Source organism: Danio rerio, chromosome 3 (assembly GCF_049306965.1).
Source record: "Danio rerio strain Tuebingen ecotype United States chromosome 3, GRCz12tu, whole genome shotgun sequence".
NCBI classification, from domain to species: domain Eukaryota; kingdom Metazoa; phylum Chordata; class Actinopteri; order Cypriniformes; family Danionidae; genus Danio; species Danio rerio.
The window spans coordinates 37,933,111-37,954,099 of NC_133178.1; the positions used below are offsets into that span (position 1 = coordinate 37,933,111).

Genomic DNA, 20,989 nt, shown 5'->3' on the forward strand with positions numbered 1-20,989 from the left:
CACCAGCTTCCACTTGACCAAAACGCTATCCTTCTCCCAGATGGTCACGTCGCTTCTGGTGATGATTCCAATGGCCTGATCGAGCGCTCTACTATTTGAGCTAATTTCCCTCGGTGCTGTTCATTGGCCGCTTTTTCGACGTGGTCAAAAAATAAAATAAAAGATCACATCTGCTCTGTGGTGGCCTCTTTGCCCTGCCCGCCATTTAGTCGTCAAATTACCTGGAATATCGCGCTTTTCTTTTGAAGGCCCTACCTGGTCCTGCTCCAGTAAACGTGTGAGGAGCCCTGCATGCCGAATCACGAGTTACTCAGAAACAATGCAAATTGGCACCGCCTTGGATTGACATTCTGCTATTTTCCTCCAAGGCTGTTTTTTTTTTTATTCATTCTCTTCCGCCCGGGCAGCAGCATTCAGTAGCCTAAAGGTTCCATGGTGTAATGGTTAGCACTCTGGACTCTGAATCCAGCGATCCGAGTTCAAATCTCGGTGGAACCTGGCTTTTTGCCAGCACTGCTCAAAAAAGCTGGAATAGCATGCTAATCCCTTGGAGTCTGAAGAATGACAGTTAGTCTGGGCTTTGTAGTAATGTGAGCTGAAAGTGGCCGGTTAGCTCAGCTGGTTAGAGCGTGGTGCTAATAACGCCAAGGTCGCGGGTTCGAGCCCCGTATTGGCCAAACTTTTACTGTCTTAGGACTCAGAGGCATTTTAAGGCTCTGATCGGTCTCACAGACATGCATGTTGCAGGAAAGCTGAGTCAACGCAGCCGAAATAGCTCAGTTGGGAGAGCATTAGACTGAAGATCTAAAGGTCCCTGGTTCGATCCCGGGTTTCGGCAAAGCAGTGTGGGTGTTCTGTTTTTGGCATGAGGGTCAGGTGACCGAAACTCATCCAAAAAACCTAGCTGCTTCACTCTTAAGTCCACCTGCTTCCACTTGACCAAAACGATATCCTTCTCCCAGATCAGGGGTCACCAATCCTGGTCGTGGAGGGCCGGTGTCCCTGCAGGGTTTAGCTCCATCTTGCCTCAACACACCTGCCTGGATGTTTCAAGTATACCCAGTAAGACCTTGATTAGCTTGGTCAGGTGTGTTTGATTAGGGTTGGAACTAAAATCTGCAGGACACCGGCCCTCCAGGAACAAGTTTGGTGATCACTGTCCCAGATGGTCGCTTCTGGTGATGATTCCAATGGCCTGATCGACAGCACTCTGCTATATATTTAGCGCTTTGATGTCCCACTGCGGATGCGCCACTGAATAAAAGAAAACTGTGACTTGATAGGGCTTCTGAGGTGTTGCAATGCTAAGTACTACACAGGAACCAGCAAAGCTGAACTAAGAAGTTTTGCTTTCAACCCTCAAGGTGCCGCCAGCTTTGCAATGAAGGAAATGTGAAAGGCAAGGAAACAGAAGTGGAGAATGCGGGCATCGATCCCGCTACCTCTCGCATGCTAAGCGAGCGCTCTACCACTTGAGCTAATTCCCCTCGGTGCCATAAATTGGCCGATTTTTCGACGTGGTCAAAAAATATAATAAAAGATCACATCTGCTCTGTGGTGGCCTCTTTGCCCTGCCCGCCATTTAGTCGTCAAATTACCTGGAATATCGCGCTTTTCTTTTGAAGGCCCTACCTGGTCCTGCTCCAGTAAACGTGTGAGGAGCCCTGCATGCCGAATGACGAGTTACTCAGAAACATTGCAAATTGGCACCACTTTGGATTGACATTCTGCTACTTTCCTCCAAGGCTGTTTTTTTTTTTTTTTATTCATTCTCTTCCGCCCGGGCAGCAGCTATCAGCAATCTCGAGGTTCCATGGTGTAATGGTTAGCACTCTGGACTCTGAATCCAGCGATCCGAGTTTAAACCTAGCTGCTTCAACCTTAAGTCCACCAGCTTCCACTTGACCAAAACGCTATCCTTCTCCCAGATGGTCACGTCGCTTCTGGTGATGATTCCAATGGCCTGATCGAGCGCTCTACTATTTGAGCTAATTTCCCTCGGTGCTGTTCATTGGCCGCTTTTTCGACGTGGTCAAAAAATAAAATAAAAGATCACATCTGCTCTGTGGTGGCCTCTTTGCCCTGCCCGCCATTTAGTCGTCAAATTACCTGGAATATCGCGCTTTTCTTTTGAAGGCCCTACCTGGTCCTGCTCCAGTAAACGTGTGAGGAGCCCTGCATGCCGAATGACGAGTTACTCAGAAACAATGCAAATTGGCACCGCCTTGGATTGACATTCTGCTATTTTCCTCCAAGGCTGTTTTTTTTTTTATTCATTCTCTTCCGCCCGGGCAGCAGCATTCAGTAGCCTAAAGGTTCCATGGTGTAATGGTTAGCACTCTGGACTCTGAATCCAGCGATCCGAGTTCAAATCTCGGTGGAACCTGGCTTTTTGCCAGCACTGCTCAAAAAAGCTGGAATAGCATGCTAATCCCTTGGAGTCTGGAGAATGACAGTTAGTCTGGGCTTTGTAGTAATGTGAGCTGAAAGTGGCCGGTTAGCTCAGCTGGTTAGAGCGTGGTGCTAATAACGCCAAGGTCGCGGGTTCGAGCCCCGTATTGGCCAAACTTTTACTGTCTTAGGACTCAGAGGCATTTTAAGGCTCTGATCGGTCTCACAGACATGCATGTTGCAGGAAAGCTGAGTCAACGCAGCCGAAATAGCTCAGTTGGGAGAGCATTAGACTGAAGATCTAAAGGTCCCTGGTTCGATCCCGGGTTTCGGCAAAGCAGTGTGGGTGTTCTGTTTTTGGCATGAGGGTCAGGTGACCGAAACTCATCCAAAAAACCTAGCTGCTTCACTCTTAAGTCCACCTGCTTCCACTTGACCAAAACGATATCCTTCTCCCAGATCAGGGGTCACCAATCCTGGTCGTGGAGGGCCGGTGTCCCTGCAGGGTTTAGCTCCATCTTGCCTCAACACACCTGCCTGGATGTTTCAAGTATACCCAGTAAGACCTTGATTAGCTTGGTCAGGTGTGTTTGATTAGGGTTGGAACTAAAATCTGCAGGACACCGGCCCTCCAGGAACAAGTTTGGTGATCACTGTCCCAGATGGTCGCTTCTGGTGATGATTCCAATGGCCTGATCGACAGCACTCTGCTATATATTTAGCGCTTTGATGTCCCACTGCGGATGCGCCACTGAATAAAAGAAAACTGTGACTTGATAGGGCTTCTGAGGTGTTGCAATGCTAAGTACTACACAGGAACCAGCAAAGCTGAACTAAGAAGTTTTGCTTTCAACCCTCAAGGTGCCGCCAGCTTTGCAATGAAGGAAATGTGAAAGGCAAGGAAACAGAAGTGGAGAATGCGGGCATCAATCCCGCTACCTCTCGCATGCTAAGCGAGCGCTCTACCACTTGAGCTAATTCCCCTCGGTGCCATAAATTGGCCGATTTTTCGACGTGGTCAAAAAATATAATAAAAGATCACATCTGCTCTGTGGTGGCCTCTTTGCCCTGCCCGCCATTTAGTCGTCAAATTACCTGGAATATCGCGCTTTTCTTTTGAAGGCCCTACCTGGTCCTGCTCCAGTAAACGTGTGAGGAGCCCTGCATGCCGAATGACGAGTTACTCAGAAACATTGCAAATTGGCACCACTTTGGATTGACATTCTGCTACTTTCCTCCAAGGCTGTTTTTTTTTTTTTTATTCATTCTCTTCCGCCCGGGCAGCAGCTATTAGCAATCTCGAGGTTCCATGGTGTAATGGTTAGCACTCTGGACTCTGAATCCAGCGATCCGAGTTTAAACCTAGCTGCTTCAACCTTAAGTCCACCAGCTTCCACTTGACCAAAACGCTATCCTTCTCCCAGATGGTCACGTCGCTTCTGGTGATGATTCCAATGGCCTGATCGAGCGCTCTACTATTTGAGCTAATTTCCCTCGGTGCTGTTCATTGGCCGCTTTTTCGACGTGGTCAAAAAATAAAATAAAAGATCACATCTGCTCTGTGGTGGCCTCTTTGCCCTGCCCGCCATTTAGTCGTCAAATTACCTGGAATATCGCGCTTTTCTTTTGAAGGCCCTACCTGGTCCTGCTCCAGTAAACGTGTGAGGAGCCCTGCATGCCGAATCACGAGTTACTCAGAAACAATGCAAATTGGCACCGCCTTGGATTGACATTCTGCTATTTTCCTCCAAGGCTGTTTTTTTTTTTATTCATTCTCTTCCGCCCGGGCAGCAGCATTCAGTAGCCTAAAGGTTCCATGGTGTAATGGTTAGCACTATGGACTCTGAATCCAGCGATCCGAGTTCAAATCTCGGTGGAACCTGGCTTTTTGCCAGCACTGCTCAAAAAAGCTGGAATAGCATGCTAATCCCTTGGAGTCTGGAGAATGACAGTTAGTCTGGGCTTTGTAGTAATGTGAGCTGAAAGTGGCCGGTTAGCTCAGCTGGTTAGAGCGTGGTGCTAATAACGCCAAGGTCGTGGGTTCGAGCCCCGTATTGGCCAAACTTTTACTGTCTTAGGACTCAGAGGCATTTTAAGGCTCTGATCGGTCTCACAGACATGCATGTTGCAGGAAAGCTGAGTCAACGCAGCCGAAATAGCTCAGTTGGGAGAGCATTAGACTGAAGATCTAAAGGTCCCTGGTTCGATCCCGGGTTTCGGCAAAGCAGTGTGGGTGTTCTGTTTTTGGCATGAGGGTCAGGTGACCGAAACTCATCCAAAAAACCTAGCTGCTTCACTCTTAAGTCCACCTGCTTCCACTTGACCAAAACGATATCCTTCTCCCAGATCAGGGGTCACCAATCCTGGTCGTGGAGGGCCGGTGTCCCTGCAGGGTTTAGCTCCATCTTGCCTCAACACACCTGCCTGGATGTTTCAAGTATACCCAGTAAGACCTTGATTAGCTTGGTCAGGTGTGTTTGATTAGGGTTGGAACTAAAATCTGCAGGACACCGGCCCTCCAGGAACAAGTTTGGTGATCACTGTCCCAGATGGTCGCTTCTGGTGATGATTCCAATGGCCTGATCGACAGCACTCTGCTATATATTTAGCGCTTTGATGTCCCACTGCGGATGCGCCACTGAATAAAAGAAAACTGTGACTTGATAGGGCTTCTGAGGTGTTGCAATGCTAAGTACTACACAGGAACCAGCAAAGCTGAACTAAGAAGTTTTGCTTTCAACCCTCAAGGTGCCGCCAGCTTTGCAATGAAGGAAATGTGAAAGGCAAGGAAACAGAAGTGGAGAATGCGGGCATCAATCCCGCTACCTCTCGCATGCTAAGCGAGCGCTCTACCACTTGAGCTAATTCCCCTCGGTGCCATAAATTGGCCGATTTTTCGACGTGGTCAAAAAATATAATAAAAGATCACATCTGCTCTGTGGTGGCCTCTTTGCCCTGCCCGCCATTTAGTCGTCAAATTACCTGGAATATCGCGCTTTTCTTTTGAAGGCCCTACCTGGTCCTGCTCCAGTAAACGTGTGAGGAGCCCTGCATGCCGAATGACGAGTTACTCAGAAACATTGCAAATTGGCACCACTTTGGATTGACATTCTGCTACTTTCCTCCAAGGCTGTTTTTTTTTTTTTATTCATTCTCTTCCGCCCGGGCAGCAGCTATTAGCAATCTCGAGGTTCCATGGTGTAATGGTTAGCACTCTGGACTCTGAATCCAGCGATCCGAGTTTAAACCTAGCTGCTTCAACCTTAAGTCCACCAGCTTCCACTTGACCAAAACGCTATCCTTCTCCCAGATGGTCACGTCGCTTCTGGTGATGATTCCAATGGCCTGATCGAGCGCTCTACTATTTGAGCTAATTTCCCTCGGTGCTGTTCATTGGCCGCTTTTTCGACGTGGTCAAAAAATAAAATAAAAGATCACATCTGCTCTGTGGTGGCCTCTTTGCCCTGCCCGCCATTTAGTCGTCAAATTACCTGGAATATCGCGCTTTTCTTTTGAAGGCCCTACCTGGTCCTGCTCCAGTAAACGTGTGAGGAGCCCTGCATGCCGAATCACGAGTTACTCAGAAACAATGCAAATTGGCACCGCCTTGGATTGACATTCTGCTATTTTCCTCCAAGGCTGTTTTTTTTTTTATTCATTCTCTTCCGCCCGGGCAGCAGCATTCAGTAGCCTAAAGGTTCCATGGTGTAATGGTTAGCACTATGGACTCTGAATCCAGCGATCCGAGTTCAAATCTCGGTGGAACCTGGCTTTTTGCCAGCACTGCTCAAAAAAGCTGGAATAGCATGCTAATCCCTTGGAGTCTGGAGAATGACAGTTAGTCTGGGCTTTGTAGTAATGTGAGCTGAAAGTGGCCGGTTAGCTCAGCTGGTTAGAGCGTGGTGCTAATAACGCCAAGGTCGCGGGTTCGAGCCCCGTATTGGCCAAACTTTTACTGTCTTAGGACTCAGAGGCATTTTAAGGCTCTGATCGGTCTCACAGACATGCATGTTGCAGGAAAGCTGAGTCAACGCAGCCGAAATAGCTCAGTTGGGAGAGCATTAGACTGAAGATCTAAAGGTCCCTGGTTCGATCCCGGGTTTCGGCAAAGCAGTGTGGGTGTTCTGTTTTTGGCATGAGGGTCAGGTGACCGAAACTCATCCAAAAAACCTAGCTGCTTCACTCTTAAGTCCACCTGCTTCCACTTGACCAAAACGATATCCTTCTCCCAGATCAGGGGTCACCAATCCTGGTCGTGGAGGGCCGGTGTCCCTGCAGGGTTTAGCTCCATCTTGCCTCAACACACCTGCCTGGATGTTTCAAGTATACCCAGTAAGACCTTGATTAGCTTGGTCAGGTGTGTTTGATTAGGGTTGGAACTAAAATCTGCAGGACACCGGCCCTCCAGGAACAAGTTTGGTGATCACTGTCCCAGATGGTCGCTTCTGGTGATGATTCCAATGGCCTGATCGACAGCACTCTGCTATATATTTAGCGCTTTGATGTCCCACTGCGGATGCGCCACTGAATAAAAGAAAACTGTGACTTGATAGGGCTTCTGAGGTGTTGCAATGCTAAGTACTACACAGGAACCAGCAAAGCTGAACTAAGAAGTTTTGCTTTCAACCCTCAAGGTGCCGCCAGCTTTGCAATGAAGGAAATGTGAAAGGCAAGGAAACAGAAGTGGAGAATGCGGGCATCGATCCCGCTACCTCTCGCATGCTAAGCGAGCGCTCTACCACTTGAGCTAATTCCCCTCGGTGCCATAAATTGGCCGATTTTTCGACGTGGTCAAAAAATATAATAAAAGATCACATCTGCTCTGTGGTGGCCTCTTTGCCCTGCCCGCCATTTAGTCGTCAAATTACCTGGAATATCGCGCTTTTCTTTTGAAGGCCCTACCTGGTCCTGCTCCAGTAAACGTGTGAGGAGCCCTGCATGCCGAATGACGAGTTACTCAGAAACATTGCAAATTGGCACCACTTTGGATTGACATTCTGCTACTTTCCTCCAAGGCTGTTTTTTTTTTTTTTTATTCATTCTCTTCCGCCCGGGCAGCAGCTATCAGCAATCTTGAGGTTCCATGGTGTAATGGTTAGCACTCTGGACTCTGAATCCAGCGATCCGAGTTTAAACCTAGCTGCTTCAACCTTAAGTCCACCAGCTTCCACTTGACCAAAACGCTATCCTTCTCCCAGATGGTCACGTCGCTTCTGGTGATGATTCCAATGGCCTGATCGAGCGCTCTACTATTTGAGCTAATTTCCCTCGGTGCTGTTCATTGGCCGCTTTTTCGACGTGGTCAAAAAATAAAATAAAAGATCACATCTGCTCTGTGGTGGCCTCTTTGCCCTGCCCGCCATTTAGTCGTCAAATTACCTGGAATATCGCGCTTTTCTTTTGAAGGCCCTACCTGGTCCTGCTCCAGTAAACGTGTGAGGAGCCCTGCATGCCGAATCACGAGTTACTCAGAAACAATGCAAATTGGCACCGCCTTGGATTGACATTCTGCTATTTTCCTCCAAGGCTGTTTTTTTTTTTTATTCATTCTCTTCCGCCCGGGCAGCAGCATTCAGTAGCCTCAAGGTTCCATGGTGTAATGGTTAGCACTCTGGACTCTGAATCCAGCGATCCGAGTTCAAATCTCGGTGGAACCTGGCTTTTTGCCAGCACTGCTCAAAAAAGCTGGAATAGCATGCTAATCCCTTGGAGTCTGGAGAATGACAGTTAGTCTGGGCTTTGTAGTAATGTGAGCTGAAAGTGGCCGGTTAGCTCAGCTGGTTAGAGCGTGGTGCTAATAACGCCAAGGTCGCGGGTTCGAGCCCCGTATTGGCCAAACTTTTACTGTCTTAGGACTCAGAGGCATTTTAAGGCTCTGATCGGTCTCACAGACATGCATGTTGCAGGAAAGCTGAGTCAACGCAGCCGAAATAGCTCAGTTGGGAGAGCGTTAGACTGAAGATCTAAAGGTCCCTGGTTCGATCCTGGGTTTCGGCAAAGCAGTGTGGGTGTTCTGTTTTTGGCATGAGGGTCAGGTGACCGAAACTCATCCAAAAAACCTAGCTGCTTCACTCTTAAGTCCACCTGCTTCCACTTGACCAAAACGATATCCTTCTCCCAGATCAGGCTTCACCAATCCTGGTCGTGGAGGGCCGGTGTCCCTGCAGGGTTTAGCTCCATCTTGCCTCAACACACCTGCCTGGATGTTTCAAGTATACCCAGTAAGACCTTGATTAGCTTGGTCAGGTGTGTTTGATTAGGGTTGGAACTAAAATCTGCAGGACACCGGCCCTCCAGGAACAAGTTTGGTGATCACTGTCCCAGATGGTCGCTTCTGGTGATGATTCCAATGGCCTGATCGACAGCACTCTGCTATATATTTAGCGCTTTGATGTCCCACTGCGGATGCGCCACTGAATAAAAGAAAACTGTGACTTGATAGGGCTTCTGAGGTGTTGCAATGCTAAGTACTACACAGGAACCAGCAAAGCTGAACTAAGAAGTTTTGCTTTCAACCCTCAAGGTGCCGCCAGCTTTGCAATGAAGGAAATGTGAAAGGCAAGGAAACAGAAGTGGAGAATGCGGGCATCGATCCCGCTACCTCTCGCATGCTAAGCGAGCGCTCTACCACTTGAGCTAATTCCCCTCGGTGCCATAAATTGGCCGATTTTTCGACGTGGTCAAAAAATATAATAAAAGATCACATCTGCTCTGTGGTGGCCTCTTTGCCCTGCCCGCCATTTAGTCGTCAAATTACCTGGAATATCGCGCTTTTCTTTTGAAGGCCCTACCTGGTCCTGCTCCAGTAAACGTGTGAGGAGCCCTGCATGCCGAATGACGAGTTACTCAGAAACATTGCAAATTGGCACCACTTTGGATTGACATTCTGCTACTTTCCTCCAAGGCTGTTTTTTTTTTTTTTTTATTCATTCTCTTCCGCCCGGGCAGCAGCTATCAGCAATCTCGAGGTTCCATGGTGTAATGGTTAGCACTCTGGACTCTGAATCCAGCGATCCGAGTTTAAACCTAGCTGCTTCAACCTTAAGTCCACCAGCTTCCACTTGACCAAAACGCTATCCTTCTCCCAGATGGTCACGTCGCTTCTGGTGATGATTCCAATGGCCTGATCGAGCGCTCTACTATTTGAGCTAATTTCCCTCGGTGCTGTTCATTGGCCGCTTTTTCGACGTGGTCAAAAAATAAAATAAAAGATCACATCTGCTCTGTGGTGGCCTCTTTGCCCTGCCCGCCATTTAGTCGTCAAATTACCTGGAATATCGCGCTTTTCTTTTGAAGGCCCTACCTGGTCCTGCTCCAGTAAACGTGTGAGGAGCCCTGCATGCCGAATCACGAGTTACTCAGAAACAATGCAAATTGGCACCGCCTTGGATTGACATTCTGCTATTTTCCTCCAAGGCTGTTTTTTTTTTTATTCATTCTCTTCCGCCCGGGCAGCAGCATTCAGTAGCCTAAAGGTTCCATGGTGTAATGGTTAGCACTCTGGACTCTGAATCCAGCGATCCGAGTTCAAATCTCGGTGGAACCTGGCTTTTTGCCAGCACTGCTCAAAAAAGCTGGAATAGCATGCTAATCCCTTGGAGTCTGAAGAATGACAGTTAGTCTGGGCTTTGTAGTAATGTGAGCTGAAAGTGGCCGGTTAGCTCAGCTGGTTAGAGCGTGGTGCTAATAACGCCAAGGTCGCGGGTTCGAGCCCCGTATTGGCCAAACTTTTACTGTCTTAGGACTCAGAGGCATTTTAAGGCTCTGATCGGTCTCACAGACATGCATGTTGCAGGAAAGCTGAGTCAACGCAGCCGAAATAGCTCAGTTGGGAGAGCGTTAGACTGAAGATCTAAAGGTCCCTGGTTCGATCCCGGGTTTCGGCAAAGCAGTGTGGGTGTTCTGTTTTTGGCATGAGGGTCAGGTGACCGAAACTCATCCAAAAAACCTAGCTGCTTCACTCTTAAGTCCACCTGCTTCCACTTGACCAAAACGATATCCTTCTCCCAGATCAGGGGTCACCAATCCTGGTCGTGGAGGGCCGGTGTCCCTGCAGGGTTTAGCTCCATCTTGCCTCAACACACCTGCCTGGATGTTTCAAGTATACCCAGTAAGACCTTGATTAGCTTGGTCAGGTGTGTTTGATTAGGGTTGGAACTAAAATCTGCAGGACACCGGCCCTCCAGGAACAAGTTTGGTGATCACTGTCCCAGATGGTCGCTTCTGGTGATGATTCCAATGGCCTGATCGACAGCACTCTGCTATATATTTAGCGCTTTGATGTCCCACTGCGGATGCGCCACTGAATAAAAGAAAACTGTGACTTGATAGGGCTTCTGAGGTGTTGCAATGCTAAGTACTACACAGGAACCAGCAAAGCTGAACTAAGAAGTTTTGCTTTCAACCCTCAAGGTGCCGCCAGCTTTGCAATGAAGGAAATGTGAAAGGCAAGGAAACAGAAGTGGAGAATGCGGGCATCGATCCCGCTACCTCTCGCATGCTAAGCGAGCGCTCTACCACTTGAGCTAATTCCCCTCGGTGCCATAAATTGGCCGATTTTTCGACGTGGTCAAAAAATATAATAAAAGATCACATCTGCTCTGTGGTGGCCTCTTTGCCCTGCCCGCCATTTAGTCGTCAAATTACCTGGAATATCGCGCTTTTCTTTTGAAGGCCCTACCTGGTCCTGCTCCAGTAAACGTGTGAGGAGCCCTGCATGCCGAATGACGAGTTACTCAGAAACATTGCAAATTGGCACCACTTTGGATTGACATTCTGCTACTTTCCTCCAAGGCTGTTTTTTTTTTTTTTTATTCATTCTCTTCCGCCCGGGCAGCAGCTATCAGCAATCTCGAGGTTCCATGGTGTAATGGTTAGCACTCTGGACTCTGAATCCAGCGATCCGAGTTTAAACCTAGCTGCTTCAACCTTAAGTCCACCAGCTTCCACTTGACCAAAACGCTATCCTTCTCCCAGATGGTCACGTCGCTTCTGGTGATGATTCCAATGGCCTGATCGAGCGCTCTACTATTTGAGCTAATTTCCCTCGGTGCTGTTCATTGGCCGCTTTTTCGACGTGGTCAAAAAATAAAATAAAAGATCACATCTGCTCTGTGGTGGCCTCTTTGCCCTGCCCGCCATTTAGTCGTCAAATTACCTGGAATATCGCGCTTTTCTTTTGAAGGCCCTACCTGGTCCTGCTCCAGTAAACGTGTGAGGAGCCCTGCATGCCGAATCACGAGTTACTCAGAAACAATGCAAATTGGCACCGCCTTGGATTGACATTCTGCTATTTTCCTCCAAGGCTGTTTTTTTTTTTATTCATTCTCTTCCGCCCGGGCAGCAGCATTCAGTAGCCTAAAGGTTCCATGGTGTAATGGTTAGCACTCTGGACTCTGAATCCAGCGATCCGAGTTCAAATCTCGGTGGAACCTGGCTTTTTGCCAGCACTGCTCAAAAAAGCTGGAATAGCATGCTAATCCCTTGGAGTCTGGAGAATGACAGTTAGTCTGGGCTTTGTAGTAATGTGAGCTGAAAGTGGCCGGTTAGCTCAGCTGGTTAGAGCGTGGTGCTAATAACGCCAAGGTCGCGGGTTCGAGCCCCGTATTGGCCAAACTTTTACTGTCTTAGGACTCAGAGGCATTTTAAGGCTCTGATCGGTCTCACAGACATGCATGTTGCAGGAAAGCTGAGTCAACGCAGCCGAAATAGCTCAGTTGGGAGAGCGTTAGACTGAAGATCTAAAGGTCCCTGGTTCGATCCCGGGTTTCGGCAAAGCAGTGTGGGTGTTCTGTTTTTGGCATGAGGGTCAGGTGACCGAAACTCATCCAAAAAACCTAGCTGCTTCACTCTTAAGTCCACCTGCTTCCACTTGACCAAAACGATATCCTTCTCCCAGATCAGGGGTCACCAATCCTGGTCGTGGAGGGCCGGTGTCCCTGCAGGGTTTAGCTCCATCTTGCCTCAACACACCTGCCTGGATGTTTCAAGTATACCCAGTAAGACCTTGATTAGCTTGGTCAGGTGTGTTTGATTAGGGTTGGAACTAAAATCTGCAGGACACCGGCCCTCCAGGAACAAGTTTGGTGATCACTGTCCCAGATGGTCGCTTCTGGTGATGATTCCAATGGCCTGATCGACAGCACTCTGCTATATATTTAGCGCTTTGATGTCCCACTGCGGATGCGCCACTGAATAAAAGAAAACTGTGACTTGATAGGGCTTCTGAGGTGTTGCAATGCTAAGTACTACACAGGAACCAGCAAAGCTGAACTAAGAAGTTTTGCTTTCAACCCTCAAGGTGCCGCCAGCTTTGCAATGAAGGAAATGTGAAAGGCAAGGAAACAGAAGTGGAGAATGCGGGCATCGATCCCGCTACCTCTCGCATGCTAAGCGAGCGCTCTACCACTTGAGCTAATTCCCCTCGGTGCCATAAATTGGCCGATTTTTCGACGTGGTCAAAAAATATAATAAAAGATCACATCTGCTCTGTGGTGGCCTCTTTGCCCTGCCCGCCATTTAGTCGTCAAATTACCTGGAATATCGCGCTTTTCTTTTGAAGGCCCTACCTGGTCCTGCTCCAGTAAACGTGTGAGGAGCCCTGCATGCCGAATGACGAGTTACTCAGAAACATTGCAAATTGGCACCACTTTGGATTGACATTCTGCTACTTTCCTCCAAGGCTGTTTTTTTTTTTTTTTATTCATTCTCTTCCGCCCGGGCAGCAGCTATCAGCAATCTCGAGGTTCCATGGTGTAATGGTTAGCACTCTGGACTCTGAATCCAGCGATCCGAGTTTAAACCTAGCTGCTTCAACCTTAAGTCCACCAGCTTCCACTTGACCAAAACGCTATCCTTCTCCCAGATGGTCACGTCGCTTCTGGTGATGATTCCAATGGCCTGATCGAGCGCTCTACTATTTGAGCTAATTTCCCTCGGTGCTGTTCATTGGCCGCTTTTTCGACGTGGTCAAAAAATAAAATAAAAGATCACATCTGCTCTGTGGTGGCCTCTTTGCCCTGCCCGCCATTTAGTCGTCAAATTACCTGGAATATCGCGCTTTTCTTTTGAAGGCCCTACCTGGTCCTGCTCCAGTAAACGTGTGAGGAGCCCTGCATGCCGAATCACGAGTTACTCAGAAACAATGCAAATTGGCACCGCCTTGGATTGACATTCTGCTATTTTCCTCCAAGGCTGTTTTTTTTTTTATTCATTCTCTTCCGCCCGGGCAGCAGCATTCAGTAGCCTAAAGGTTCCATGGTGTAATGGTTAGCACTCTGGACTCTGAATCCAGCGATCCGAGTTCAAATCTCGGTGGAACCTGGCTTTTTGCCAGCACTGCTCAAAAAAGCTGGAATAGCATGCTAATCCCTTGGAGTCTGGAGAATGACAGTTAGTCTGGGCTTTGTAGTAATGTGAGCTGAAAGTGGCCGGTTAGCTCAGCTGGTTAGAGCGTGGTGCTAATAACGCCAAGGTCGCGGGTTCGAGCCCCGTATTGGCCAAACTTTTACTGTCTTAGGACTCAGAGGCATTTTAAGGCTCTGATCGGTCTCACAGACATGCATGTTGCAGGAAAGCTGAGTCAACGCAGCCGAAATAGCTCAGTTGGGAGAGCGTTAGACTGAAGATCTAAAGGTCCCTGGTTCGATCCCGGGTTTCGGCAAAGCAGTGTGGGTGTTCTGTTTTTGGCATGAGGGTCAGGTGACCGAAACTCATCCAAAAAACCTAGCTGCTTCACTCTTAAGTCCACCTGCTTCCACTTGACCAAAACGATATCCTTCTCCCAGATCAGGGGTCACCAATCCTGGTCGTGGAGGGCCGGTGTCCCTGCAGGGTTTAGCTCCATCTTGCCTCAACACACCTGCCTGGATGTTTCAAGTATACCCAGTAAGACCTTGATTAGCTTGGTCAGGTGTGTTTGATTAGGGTTGGAACTAAAATCTGCAGGACACCGGCCCTCCAGGAACAAGTTTGGTGATCACTGTCCCAGATGGTCGCTTCTGGTGATGATTCCAATGGCCTGATCGACAGCACTCTGCTATATATTTAGCGCTTTGATGTCCCACTGCGGATGCGCCACTGAATAAAAGAAAACTGTGACTTGATAGGGCTTCTGAGGTGTTGCAATGCTAAGTACTACACAGGAACCAGCAAAGCTGAACTAAGAAGTTTTGCTTTCAACCCTCAAGGTGCCGCCAGCTTTGCAATGAAGGAAATGTGAAAGGCAAGGAAACAGAAGTGGAGAATGCGGGCATCGATCCCGCTACCTCTCGCATGCTAAGCGAGCGCTCTACCACTTGAGCTAATTCCCCTCGGTGCCATAAATTGGCCGATTTTTCGACGTGGTCAAAAAATATAATAAAAGATCACATCTGCTCTGTGGTGGCCTCTTTGCCCTGCCCGCCATTTAGTCGTCAAATTACCTGGAATATCGCGCTTTTCTTTTGAAGGCCCTACCTGGTCCTGCTCCAGTAAACGTGTGAGGAGCCCTGCATGCCGAATGACGAGTTACTCAGAAACATTGCAAATTGGCACCACTTTGGATTGACATTCTGCTACTTTCCTCCAAGGCTGTTTTTTTTTTTTTTTATTCATTCTCTTCCGCCCGGGCAGCAGCTATCAGCAATCTCGAGGTTCCATGGTGTAATGGTTAGCACTCTGGACTCTGAATCCAGCGATCCGAGTTTAAACCTAGCTGCTTCAACCTTAAGTCCACCAGCTTCCACTTGACCAAAACGCTATCCTTCTCCCAGATGGTCACGTCGCTTCTGGTGATGATTCCAATGGCCTGATCGAGCGCTCTACTATTTGAGCTAATTTCCCTCGGTGCTGTTCATTGGCCGCTTTTTCGACGTGGTCAAAAAATAAAATAAAAGATCACATCTGCTCTGTGGTGGCCTCTTTGCCCTGCCCGCCATTTAGTCGTCAAATTACCTGGAATATCGCGCTTTTCTTTTGAAGGCCCTACCTGGTCCTGCTCCAGTAAACGTGTGAGGAGCCCTGCATGCCGAATGACGAGTTACTCAGAAACAATGCAAATTGGCACCGCCTTGGATTGACATTCTGCTATTTTCCTCCAAGGCTGTTTTTTTTTTTATTCATTCTCTTCCGCCCGGGCAGCAGCATTCAGTAGCCTAAAGGTTCCATGGTGTAATGGTTAGCACTCTGGACTCTGAATCCAGCGATCCGAGTTCAAATCTCGGTGGAACCTGGCTTTTTGCCAGCACTGCTCAAAAAAGCTGGAATAGCATGCTAATCCCTTGGAGTCTGGAGAATGACAGTTAGTCTGGGCTTTGTAGTAATGTGAGCTGAAAGTGGCCGGTTAGCTCAGCTGGTTAGAGCGTGGTGCTAATAACGCCAAGGTCGCGGGTTCGAGCCCCGTATTGGCCAAACTTTTACTGTCTTAGGACTCAGAGGCATTTTAAGGCTCTGATCGGTCTCACAGACATGCATGTTGCAGGAAAGCTGAGTCAACGCAGCCGAAATAGCTCAGTTGGGAGAGCATTAGACTGAAGATCTAAAGGTCCCTGGTTCGATCCCGGGTTTCGGCAAAGCAGTGTGGGTGTTCTGTTTTTGGCATGAGGGTCAGGTGACCGAAACTCATCCAAAAAACCTAGCTGCTTCACTCTTAAGTCCACCTGCTTCCACTTGACCAAAACGATATCCTTCTCCCAGATCAGGGGTCACCAATCCTGGTCGTGGAGGGCCGGTGTCCCTGCAGGGTTTAGCTCCATCTTGCCTCAACACACCTGCCTGGATGTTTCAAGTATACCCAGTAAGACCTTGATTAGCTTGGTCAGGTGTGTTTGATTAGGGTTGGAACTAAAATCTGCAGGACACCGGCCCTCCAGGAACAAGTTTGGTGATCACTGTCCCAGATGGTCGCTTCTGGTGATGATTCCAATGGCCTGATCGACAGCACTCTGCTATATATTTAGCGCTTTGATGTCCCACTGCGGATGCGCCACTGAATAAAAGAAAACTGTGACTTGATAGGGCTTCTGAGGTGTTGCAATGCTAAGTACTACACAGGAACCAGCAAAGCTGAACTAAGAAGTTTTGCTTTCAACCCTCAAGGTGCCGCCAGCTTTGCAATGAAGGAAATGTGAAAGGCAAGGAAACAGAAGTGGAGAATGCGGGCATCAATCCCGCTACCTCTCGCATGCTAAGCGAGCGCTCTACCACTTGAGCTAATTCCCCTCGGTGCCATAAATTGGCCGATTTTTCGACGTGGTCAAAAAATATAATAAAAGATCACATCTGCTCTGTGGTGGCCTCTTTGCCCTGCCCGCCATTTAGTCGTCAAATTACCTGGAATATCGCGCTTTTCTTTTGAAGGCCCTACCTGGTCCTGCTCCAGTAAACGTGTGAGGAGCCCTGCATGCCGAATGACGAGTTACTCAGAAACATTGCAAATTGGCACCACTTTGGATTGACATTCTGCTACTTTCCTCCAAGGCTGTTTTTTTTTTTTTTATTCATTCTCTTCCGCCCGGGCAGCAGCTATTAGCAATCTCGAGGTTCCATGGTGTAATGGTTAGCACTCTGGACTCTGAATCCAGCGATCCGAGTTTAAACCTAGCTGCTTCAACCTTAAGTCCACCAGCTTCCACTTGACCAAAACGCTATCCTTCTCCCAGATGGTCACGTCGCTTCTGGTGATGATTCCAATGGCCTGATCGAGCGCTCTACTATTTGAGCTAATTTCCCTCGGTGCTGTTCATTGGCCGCTTTTTCGACGTGGTCAAAAAATAAAATAAAAGATCACATCTGCTCTGTGGTGGCCTCTTTGCCCTGCCCGCCATTTAGTCGTCAAATTACCTGGAATATCGCGCTTTTCTTTTGAAGGCCCTACCTGGTCCTGCTCCAGTAAACGTGTGAGGAGCCCTGCATGCCGAATCACGAGTTACTCAGAAACAATGCAAATTGGCACCGCCTTGGATTGACATTCTGCTATTTTCCTCCAAGGCTGTTTTTTTTTTTATTCATTCTCTTCCGCCCGGGCAGCAGCATTCAGTAGCCTAAAGGTTCCATGGTGTAATGGTTAGCACTATGGACTCTGAATCCAGCGATCCGAGTTCAAATCTCGGTGGAACCTGGCTTTTTGCCAGCACTGCTCAAAAAAGCTGGAATAGCATGCTAATCCCTTGGAGTCTGGAGAATGACAGTTAGTCTGGGCTTTGTAGTAATGTGAGCTGAAAGTGGCCGGTTAGCTCAGCTGGTTAGAGCGTGGTGCTAATAACGCCAAGGTCGTGGGTTCGAGCCCCGTATTGGCCAAACTTTTACTGTCTTAGGACTCAGAGGCATTTTAAGGCTCTGATCGGTCTCACAGACATGCATGTTGCAGGAAAGCTGAGTCAACGCAGCCGAAATAGCTCAGTTGGGAGAGCATTAGACTGAAGATCTAAAGGTCCCTGGTTCGATCCCGGGTTTCGGCAAAGCAGTGTGGGTGTTCTGTTTTTGGCATGAGGGTCAGGTGACCGAAACTCATCCAAAAAACCTAGCTGCTTCACTCTTAAGTCCACCTGCTTCCACTTGACCAAAACGATATCCTTCTCCCAGATCAGGGGTCACCAATCCTGGTCGTGGAGGGCCGGTGTCCCTGCAGGGTTTAGCTCCATCTTGCCTCAACACACCTGCCTGGATGTTTCAAGTATACCCAGTAAGACCTTGATTAGCTTGGTCAGGTGTGTTTGATTAGGGTTGGAACTAAAATCTGCAGGACACCGGCCCTCCAGGAACAAGTTTGGTGATCACTGTCCCAGATGGTCGCTTCTGGTGATGATTCCAATGGCCTGATCGACAGCACTCTGCTATATATTTAGCGCTTTGATGTCCCACTGCGGATGCGCCACTGAATAAAAGAAAACTGTGACTTGATAGGGCTTCTGAGGTGTTGCAATGCTAAGTACTACACAGGAACCAGCAAAGCTGAACTAAGAAGTTTTGCTTTCAACCCTCAAGGTGCCGCCAGCTTTGCAATGAAGGAAATGTGAAAGGCAAGGAAACAGAAGTGGAGAATGCGGGCATCAATCCCGCTACCTCTCGCATGCTAAGCGAGCGCTCTACCACTTGAGCTAATTCCCCTCGGTGCCATAAATTGGCCGATTTTTCGACGTGGTCAAAAAATATAATAAAAGATCACATCTGCTCTGTGGTGGCCTCTTTGCCCTGCCCGCCATTTAGTCGTCAAATTACCTGGAATATCGCGCTTTTCTTTTGAAGGCCCTACCTGGTCCTGCTCCAGTAAACGTGTGAGGAGCCCTGCATGCCGAATGACGAGTTACTCAGAAACATTGCAAATTGGCACCACTTTGGATTGACATTCTGCTACTTTCCTCCAAGGCTGTTTTTTTTTTTTTATTCATTCTCTTCCGCCCGGGCAGCAGCTATTAGCAATCTCGAGGTTCCATGGTGTAATGGTTAGCACTCTGGACTCTGAATCCAGCGATCCGAGTTTAAACCTAGCTGCTTCAACCTTAAGTCCACCAGCTTCCACTTGACCAAAACGCTATCCTTCTCCCAGATGGTCACGTCGCTTCTGGTGATGATTCCAATGGCCTGATCGAGCGCTCTACTATTTGAGCTAATTTCCCTCGGTGCTGTTCATTGGCCGCTTTTTCGACGTGGTCAAAAAATAAAATAAAAGATCACATCTGCTCTGTGGTGGCCTCTTTGCCCTGCCCGCCATTTAGTCGTCAAATTACCTGGAATATCGCGCTTTTCTTTTGAAGGCCCTACCTGGTCCTGCTCCAGTAAACGTGTGAGGAGCCCTGCATGCCGAATCACGAGTTACTCAGAAACAATGCAAATTGGCACCGCCTTGGATTGACATTCTGCTATTTTCCTCCAAGGCTGTTTTTTTTTTTATTCATTCTCTTCCGCCCGGGCAGCAGCATTCAGTAGCCTAAAGGTTCCATGGTGTAATGGTTAGCACTATGGACTCTGAATCCAGCGATCCGAGTTCAAATCTCGGTGGAACCTGGCTTTTTGCCAGCACTGCTCAAAAAAGCTGGAATAGCATGCTAATCCCTTGGAGTCTGGAGAATGACAGTTAGTCTGGGCTTTGTAGTAATGTGAGCTGAAAGTGGCCGGTTAGCTCAGCTGGTTAGAGCGTGGTGCTAATAACGCCAAGGTCGCGGGTTCGAGCCCCGTATTGGCCAAACTTTTACTGTCTTAGGACTCAGAGGCATTTTAAGGCTCTGATCGGTCTCACAGACATGCATGTTGCAGGAAAGCTGAGTCAACGCAGCCGAAATAGCTCAGTTGGGAGAGCATTAGACTGAAGATCTAAAGGTCCCTGGTTCGATCCCGGGTTTCGGCAAAGCAGTGTGGGTGTTCTGTTTTTGGCATGAGGGTCAGGTGACCGAAACTCATCCAAAAAACCTAGCTGCTTCACTCTTAAGTCCACCTGCTTCCACTTGACCAAAACGATATCCTTCTCCCAGATCAGGGGTCACCAATCCTGGTCGTGGAGGGCCGGTGTCCCTGCAGGGTTTAGCTCCATCTTGCCTCAACACACCTGCCTGGATGTTTCAAGTATACCCAGTAAGACCTTGATTAGCTTGGTCAGGTGTGTTTGATTAGGGTTGGAACTAAAATCTGCAGGACACCGGCCCTCCAGGAACAAGTTTGGTGATCACTGTCCCAGATGGTCGCTTCTGGTGATGATTCCAATGGCCTGATCGACAGCACTCTGCTATATATTTAGCGCTTTGATGTCCCACTGCGGATGCGCCACTGAATAAAAGAAAACTGTGACTTGATAGGGCTTCTGAGGTGTTGCAATGCTAAGTACTACACAGGAACCAGCAAAGCTGAACTAAGAAGTTTTGCTTTCAACCCTCAAGGTGCCGCCAGCTTTGCAATGAAGGAAATGTGAAAGGCAAGGAAACAGAAGTGGAGAATGCGGGCATCGATCCCGCTACCTCTCGCATGCTAAGCGAGCGCTCTACCACTTGAGCTAATTCCCCTCGGTGCCATAAATTGGCCGATTTTTCGACGTGGTCAAAAAATATAATAAAAGATCACATCTGCTCTGTGGTGGCCTCTTTGCCCTGCCCGCCATTTAGTCGTCAAATTACCTGGAATATCGCGCTTTTCTTTTGAAGGCCCTACCTGGTCCTGCTCCAGTAAACGTGTGAGGAGCCCTGCATGCCGAATGACGAGTTACTCAGAAACATTGCAAATTGGCACCACTTTGGATTGACATTCTGCTACTTTCCTCCAAGGCTGTTTTTTTTTTTTTTTATTCATTCTCTTCCGCCCGGGCAGCAGCTATCAGCAATCTTGAGGTTCCATGGTGTAATGGTTAGCACTCTGGACTCTGAATCCAGCGATCCGAGTTTAAACCTAGCTGCTTCAACCTTAAGTCCACCAGCTTCCACTTGACCAAAACGCTATCCTTCTCCCAGATGGTCACGTCGCTTCTGGTGATGATTCCAATGGCCTGATCGAGCGCTCTACTATTTGAGCTAATTTCCCTCGGTGCTGTTCATTGGCCGCTTTTTCGACGTGGTCAAAAAATAAAATAAAAGATCACATCTGCTCTGTGGTGGCCTCTTTGCCCTGCCCGCCATTTAGTCGTCAAATTACCTGG

At 48.3% G+C, this 20,989-nt stretch overlaps 40 non-coding genes across 40 annotated transcripts; 33 read left to right on the plus strand and 7 right to left on the minus strand.

Annotated features, from left to right (window-relative positions):
• Positions 1–426: 426 nt before the first annotated feature.
• On the plus strand, positions 427–498 carry trnaq-cug (transfer RNA glutamine (anticodon CUG)). The gene has a single exon. It is a non-coding gene; the product is annotated as a tRNA-Gln (tRNA).
• A 105-nt stretch (positions 499–603) lies between these two features.
• On the plus strand, positions 604–677 carry trnai-aau (transfer RNA isoleucine (anticodon AAU)). Its single transcript has one exon. It is a non-coding gene; the product is annotated as a tRNA-Ile (tRNA).
• Positions 678–765: 88 nt separating this feature from the next.
• trnaf-gaa (transfer RNA phenylalanine (anticodon GAA)) lies at positions 766–838 on the plus strand. The gene has a single exon. It is a non-coding gene; the product is annotated as a tRNA-Phe (tRNA).
• A 576-nt stretch (positions 839–1,414) lies between these two features.
• Positions 1,415–1,487, minus strand: trnaa-agc (transfer RNA alanine (anticodon AGC)). The gene has a single exon. It is a non-coding gene; the product is annotated as a tRNA-Ala (tRNA).
• An 827-nt stretch (positions 1,488–2,314) lies between these two features.
• Positions 2,315–2,386, plus strand: trnaq-cug (transfer RNA glutamine (anticodon CUG)). The gene has a single exon. It is a non-coding gene; the product is annotated as a tRNA-Gln (tRNA).
• A 105-nt stretch (positions 2,387–2,491) lies between these two features.
• On the plus strand, positions 2,492–2,565 carry trnai-aau (transfer RNA isoleucine (anticodon AAU)). The gene has a single exon. It is a non-coding gene; the product is annotated as a tRNA-Ile (tRNA).
• An 88-nt stretch (positions 2,566–2,653) lies between these two features.
• Positions 2,654–2,726, plus strand: trnaf-gaa (transfer RNA phenylalanine (anticodon GAA)). Its single transcript has one exon. It is a non-coding gene; the product is annotated as a tRNA-Phe (tRNA).
• A 1,475-nt stretch (positions 2,727–4,201) lies between these two features.
• Positions 4,202–4,273, plus strand: trnaq-cug (transfer RNA glutamine (anticodon CUG)). The gene has a single exon. It is a non-coding gene; the product is annotated as a tRNA-Gln (tRNA).
• A 105-nt stretch (positions 4,274–4,378) lies between these two features.
• trnai-aau (transfer RNA isoleucine (anticodon AAU)) lies at positions 4,379–4,452 on the plus strand. Its single transcript has one exon. It is a non-coding gene; the product is annotated as a tRNA-Ile (tRNA).
• An 88-nt stretch (positions 4,453–4,540) lies between these two features.
• Positions 4,541–4,613, plus strand: trnaf-gaa (transfer RNA phenylalanine (anticodon GAA)). The gene has a single exon. It is a non-coding gene; the product is annotated as a tRNA-Phe (tRNA).
• A 1,474-nt stretch (positions 4,614–6,087) lies between these two features.
• On the plus strand, positions 6,088–6,159 carry trnaq-cug (transfer RNA glutamine (anticodon CUG)). The gene has a single exon. It is a non-coding gene; the product is annotated as a tRNA-Gln (tRNA).
• Positions 6,160–6,264: 105 nt separating this feature from the next.
• trnai-aau (transfer RNA isoleucine (anticodon AAU)) lies at positions 6,265–6,338 on the plus strand. Its single transcript has one exon. It is a non-coding gene; the product is annotated as a tRNA-Ile (tRNA).
• Positions 6,339–6,426: 88 nt separating this feature from the next.
• Positions 6,427–6,499, plus strand: trnaf-gaa (transfer RNA phenylalanine (anticodon GAA)). The gene has a single exon. It is a non-coding gene; the product is annotated as a tRNA-Phe (tRNA).
• A 576-nt stretch (positions 6,500–7,075) lies between these two features.
• trnaa-agc (transfer RNA alanine (anticodon AGC)) lies at positions 7,076–7,148 on the minus strand. The gene has a single exon. It is a non-coding gene; the product is annotated as a tRNA-Ala (tRNA).
• Positions 7,149–7,976: 828 nt separating this feature from the next.
• trnaq-cug (transfer RNA glutamine (anticodon CUG)) lies at positions 7,977–8,048 on the plus strand. The gene has a single exon. It is a non-coding gene; the product is annotated as a tRNA-Gln (tRNA).
• Positions 8,049–8,153: 105 nt separating this feature from the next.
• trnai-aau (transfer RNA isoleucine (anticodon AAU)) lies at positions 8,154–8,227 on the plus strand. Its single transcript has one exon. It is a non-coding gene; the product is annotated as a tRNA-Ile (tRNA).
• Positions 8,228–8,315: 88 nt separating this feature from the next.
• Positions 8,316–8,388, plus strand: trnaf-gaa (transfer RNA phenylalanine (anticodon GAA)). The gene has a single exon. It is a non-coding gene; the product is annotated as a tRNA-Phe (tRNA).
• A 576-nt stretch (positions 8,389–8,964) lies between these two features.
• On the minus strand, positions 8,965–9,037 carry trnaa-agc (transfer RNA alanine (anticodon AGC)). Its single transcript has one exon. It is a non-coding gene; the product is annotated as a tRNA-Ala (tRNA).
• An 828-nt stretch (positions 9,038–9,865) lies between these two features.
• trnaq-cug (transfer RNA glutamine (anticodon CUG)) lies at positions 9,866–9,937 on the plus strand. The gene has a single exon. It is a non-coding gene; the product is annotated as a tRNA-Gln (tRNA).
• Positions 9,938–10,042: 105 nt separating this feature from the next.
• trnai-aau (transfer RNA isoleucine (anticodon AAU)) lies at positions 10,043–10,116 on the plus strand. The gene has a single exon. It is a non-coding gene; the product is annotated as a tRNA-Ile (tRNA).
• Positions 10,117–10,204: 88 nt separating this feature from the next.
• Positions 10,205–10,277, plus strand: trnaf-gaa (transfer RNA phenylalanine (anticodon GAA)). Its single transcript has one exon. It is a non-coding gene; the product is annotated as a tRNA-Phe (tRNA).
• A 576-nt stretch (positions 10,278–10,853) lies between these two features.
• trnaa-agc (transfer RNA alanine (anticodon AGC)) lies at positions 10,854–10,926 on the minus strand. The gene has a single exon. It is a non-coding gene; the product is annotated as a tRNA-Ala (tRNA).
• An 827-nt stretch (positions 10,927–11,753) lies between these two features.
• Positions 11,754–11,825, plus strand: trnaq-cug (transfer RNA glutamine (anticodon CUG)). Its single transcript has one exon. It is a non-coding gene; the product is annotated as a tRNA-Gln (tRNA).
• Positions 11,826–11,930: 105 nt separating this feature from the next.
• On the plus strand, positions 11,931–12,004 carry trnai-aau (transfer RNA isoleucine (anticodon AAU)). Its single transcript has one exon. It is a non-coding gene; the product is annotated as a tRNA-Ile (tRNA).
• Positions 12,005–12,092: 88 nt separating this feature from the next.
• Positions 12,093–12,165, plus strand: trnaf-gaa (transfer RNA phenylalanine (anticodon GAA)). The gene has a single exon. It is a non-coding gene; the product is annotated as a tRNA-Phe (tRNA).
• Positions 12,166–12,741: 576 nt separating this feature from the next.
• Positions 12,742–12,814, minus strand: trnaa-agc (transfer RNA alanine (anticodon AGC)). The gene has a single exon. It is a non-coding gene; the product is annotated as a tRNA-Ala (tRNA).
• Positions 12,815–13,641: 827 nt separating this feature from the next.
• trnaq-cug (transfer RNA glutamine (anticodon CUG)) lies at positions 13,642–13,713 on the plus strand. Its single transcript has one exon. It is a non-coding gene; the product is annotated as a tRNA-Gln (tRNA).
• A 105-nt stretch (positions 13,714–13,818) lies between these two features.
• trnai-aau (transfer RNA isoleucine (anticodon AAU)) lies at positions 13,819–13,892 on the plus strand. The gene has a single exon. It is a non-coding gene; the product is annotated as a tRNA-Ile (tRNA).
• An 88-nt stretch (positions 13,893–13,980) lies between these two features.
• trnaf-gaa (transfer RNA phenylalanine (anticodon GAA)) lies at positions 13,981–14,053 on the plus strand. The gene has a single exon. It is a non-coding gene; the product is annotated as a tRNA-Phe (tRNA).
• A 576-nt stretch (positions 14,054–14,629) lies between these two features.
• trnaa-agc (transfer RNA alanine (anticodon AGC)) lies at positions 14,630–14,702 on the minus strand. Its single transcript has one exon. It is a non-coding gene; the product is annotated as a tRNA-Ala (tRNA).
• An 827-nt stretch (positions 14,703–15,529) lies between these two features.
• Positions 15,530–15,601, plus strand: trnaq-cug (transfer RNA glutamine (anticodon CUG)). The gene has a single exon. It is a non-coding gene; the product is annotated as a tRNA-Gln (tRNA).
• Positions 15,602–15,706: 105 nt separating this feature from the next.
• trnai-aau (transfer RNA isoleucine (anticodon AAU)) lies at positions 15,707–15,780 on the plus strand. The gene has a single exon. It is a non-coding gene; the product is annotated as a tRNA-Ile (tRNA).
• Positions 15,781–15,868: 88 nt separating this feature from the next.
• On the plus strand, positions 15,869–15,941 carry trnaf-gaa (transfer RNA phenylalanine (anticodon GAA)). Its single transcript has one exon. It is a non-coding gene; the product is annotated as a tRNA-Phe (tRNA).
• Positions 15,942–17,416: 1,475 nt separating this feature from the next.
• Positions 17,417–17,488, plus strand: trnaq-cug (transfer RNA glutamine (anticodon CUG)). The gene has a single exon. It is a non-coding gene; the product is annotated as a tRNA-Gln (tRNA).
• Positions 17,489–17,593: 105 nt separating this feature from the next.
• trnai-aau (transfer RNA isoleucine (anticodon AAU)) lies at positions 17,594–17,667 on the plus strand. Its single transcript has one exon. It is a non-coding gene; the product is annotated as a tRNA-Ile (tRNA).
• Positions 17,668–17,755: 88 nt separating this feature from the next.
• trnaf-gaa (transfer RNA phenylalanine (anticodon GAA)) lies at positions 17,756–17,828 on the plus strand. The gene has a single exon. It is a non-coding gene; the product is annotated as a tRNA-Phe (tRNA).
• Positions 17,829–19,302: 1,474 nt separating this feature from the next.
• Positions 19,303–19,374, plus strand: trnaq-cug (transfer RNA glutamine (anticodon CUG)). Its single transcript has one exon. It is a non-coding gene; the product is annotated as a tRNA-Gln (tRNA).
• A 105-nt stretch (positions 19,375–19,479) lies between these two features.
• On the plus strand, positions 19,480–19,553 carry trnai-aau (transfer RNA isoleucine (anticodon AAU)). Its single transcript has one exon. It is a non-coding gene; the product is annotated as a tRNA-Ile (tRNA).
• Positions 19,554–19,641: 88 nt separating this feature from the next.
• trnaf-gaa (transfer RNA phenylalanine (anticodon GAA)) lies at positions 19,642–19,714 on the plus strand. Its single transcript has one exon. It is a non-coding gene; the product is annotated as a tRNA-Phe (tRNA).
• A 576-nt stretch (positions 19,715–20,290) lies between these two features.
• Positions 20,291–20,363, minus strand: trnaa-agc (transfer RNA alanine (anticodon AGC)). Its single transcript has one exon. It is a non-coding gene; the product is annotated as a tRNA-Ala (tRNA).
• Between the last annotated feature and the right edge of the window lie 626 nt (positions 20,364–20,989).